Source organism: Crocuta crocuta, unplaced genomic scaffold (assembly GCF_008692635.1).
Source record: "Crocuta crocuta isolate KB4526 unplaced genomic scaffold, BGI_CrCroc_1.0 scaffold1653, whole genome shotgun sequence".
In the NCBI taxonomy this organism is placed as follows: Eukaryota; Metazoa; Chordata; class Mammalia; order Carnivora; family Hyaenidae; genus Crocuta; species Crocuta crocuta.
The window spans coordinates 46,326-49,349 of NW_027531537.1; positions in this window are offsets into that span (position 1 = coordinate 46,326).

Consider the following 3,024-nt stretch of genomic DNA (forward strand, 5'->3'; position numbering starts at 1 on the left):
AAAATGTGAATATTGGAAAACAAGTATGAACTAAACATATCTCCCCCTTTAGTCTCCAAAAGAAAAACAGTTTTACTTAGGTAGAAGAATTTTCTTAGACCACTGGGTCATTTNACAATATGGAATTTTCCCTAAAAAATAAAATTAAAGTTCATTAAATAAATAATAACACTATATTAAATAATTTTAGTCACTATTAGGAATCCATCAGTTGAGGCTCCTGGGTGGTTCAGTCGGTTAATCATCTGACTTTGGCTCACGTCGTGATCTCATGGTTCGTGGGTTCGAGCCCCGCATGGGGCTCTGTGCTGACAGCTAGCTCAGAGCCTGGAGCCTGCTTCAGACTCTGTCTCCCTCTCTCTCTGACCCTCCTCTGCTCACACTCTCTCTCTCTCAGAAATAAATGAAACATTAAAAAAAAGAAGAAGCAATGGGATCCCTGAATCCCTTTTAAAAAAAGAATCCATCAGTTAAAAGATAATAATTTCAGATATATTGAATATACCTATTTTGAAAAATGAGAAATAAATTAATACTAATTAACACATTGTCTCCAGAGAGAGAGAGAGAGAGAGAGCTTTTACAAAATATGTAAAAGTGAGGATTGGATATAAAATGGGGAAAATAATGGAAATCTTTCCAAACTACTCAGAGAGGGAAGCCACATTTTTCTGGGGCACCATTAGTATAAACCAAGAAAGCAAAGAAAATGTTGAGAAGGTAGAGAAAAGACGAAAGGTTTGGTTCTTATAAATATGAATTTGAGGGAACCTGTCTAAACTTCATTAAGAAGAGTCCAAATTTAATGCTTAAAGTTGTCTCGGAGGATAAATTATTTCCTTTTTTCTTCCTTTTGCATATACTGTCTAAAATCTTCAGGACTTCCCAGAATTATTATTAAGGTATTCCAGCAATAATGTCTAACTTCTAATAACAATGACTGGAATGTACTATATATAGTGTTTTGATTTTTTTAAACCTCCTCACATTTTGTTGTTTATACTGATGTCACAACATTTGCTCTTTCCAAGGTGAATTGGATAAAATTACTATGACACAAATAGATCATTCCTATCAAAAATTCAAGGTTTGTATGGTAATTGGGGTGGAAGTTAGTACTAATTCTAGCAAACTTAAAATCTTTTGTTTATAGGGAAATTGGATGGATAGATAGATGATGTATAGCAGGATGGATATGTGCAATATATACATAAACACACCTATATACATAAACAATAATAAAGGGAGAATAAAAAGGAGATAAGAATAGATGTATGGAACTTAGGAATCATGATGTATCTTTAGCTATCATGTAGATTCAAATTAAAAGTTACAAAACTTCTAGAGCAAAAAACAATGCTTTGGTTCCCTAGCAGTGCTATGTTCCAAGGAAAGATGACTGCACAAATGATGACAGGAGGAAATAATCATAGGCAGGTGTGCTCCCTGTGGCAATTCATTCCAATGAGATTTGTACAATGAACTGATATTTAGCAGCATGCTGGTGGTGAAGTACTGGCCCAAATGTAGCTCAAAGACATTACTGAAATTTGCTCAGTGCACGTTGGCATCCTGTGCTTTTTTTTTTTTAAATTTTTTAAATGTTATTTATTTTTGAAAGAGAGAGAGAAAGACAAATAAAGACAAAGTGTGAGAAGGGGGGGCAAAGAAAAGGAGACACAGAATATAAAGCAGGCTCCAGGCTCTGAGCTGTCAGCAGTGACGCTGAGCTTGAACTCACAAACCGCGACATCATGACCTGAGCTGAAGTTGGACGCTTAACCAACTTAGTCACCCAGGTGCCCCTGCATCCTGTGTTTTTGAAAATTTGATCTAGAGTGTATCCAAACTACCTGGAGTGTATGTTAAAACTGAGATTCCTAGGACTCAGCCTTGACTTACTGAATCAACACTGATGTAGCAGTGGACAAGGTGGGGTGAACAACAAAAATTTACATTTTTCTCAAAACATCCAGTTAATTCTTATGCACACTTATAAATATCTAGAATAAGAATCAGCAAACTTTTTCTATAAAGGCCAAATAGTAATTATTTTAGCATTTGGGAGACAAGAAGTAACATCAAGGATATTATGTAGATACTTATATAAAAAGAAAAAAAAACAAATTTCCACACATTTAAAAATTGACAAAATTCAAAATATAATGATGATAATGATACAAGCATATTTTTTTCATAATATAATTCTAATGAAAAGAATTTGGGCGATTCCATTTAGCTCAATTAAGGTTCAAATTTGTTTTTTCAGTTATCAAATTGATTGTAAATGTGTTCATCTATTACAAGCTTTGTAGCATTCAGGCCATGTGAAAAAATGTGGCAGCACAAATCTGGCCTGCAAGTTACAGTTTTTTAACCTCTGATCTAGAAACACTGGTCTACATACTTTGGCCTAAAAAGTATCTCCCAACTGATGTAATTCAGTAAAATAAGTTACAAATGAATTAAAGTTAAAAAGTAAAACAATAATGATAATAGTCAAATCATAAAAGTGCTAGAACACTGTACAAGTGGCTCCTTTTTTCCAAATTTCTGAAAAGGCAAAAAATTCTAAACAAATGCTAGATGTAAGTATCTGAAATGATCAGCTCATAAAAGTCACCCCATTTTAGTAAGAAAAATGGCATATATATAAAATATATATGTACATACTGTGTTTATATTTGTGCATGTGTATGTACAAAGTGTATACAGTTACATGAAAACATTGAGTACATTTCTTTGGTTATAAAATTATAGGTGATTTTTTTTTGTCTTTTTCATTATATATATTTTCTAAATAGTTTTTAACTAAAATGTAGAATGTCTTTAATAAGGAAAAACTATTTTAAAATATTAGAATGTTTTTATAATAATTGAACTCTTACTGTCCTCACCCTCTGTCTGCTCCTCCTTGTATGTTTTTCATCTCAGTAAATACCAGCTCCTTTCTTATAGTTTTTAAAAGGCCAAAAACCTTGGGGTTATTCTTAATTCTTTTCTTTTTATCACACACACCATGAA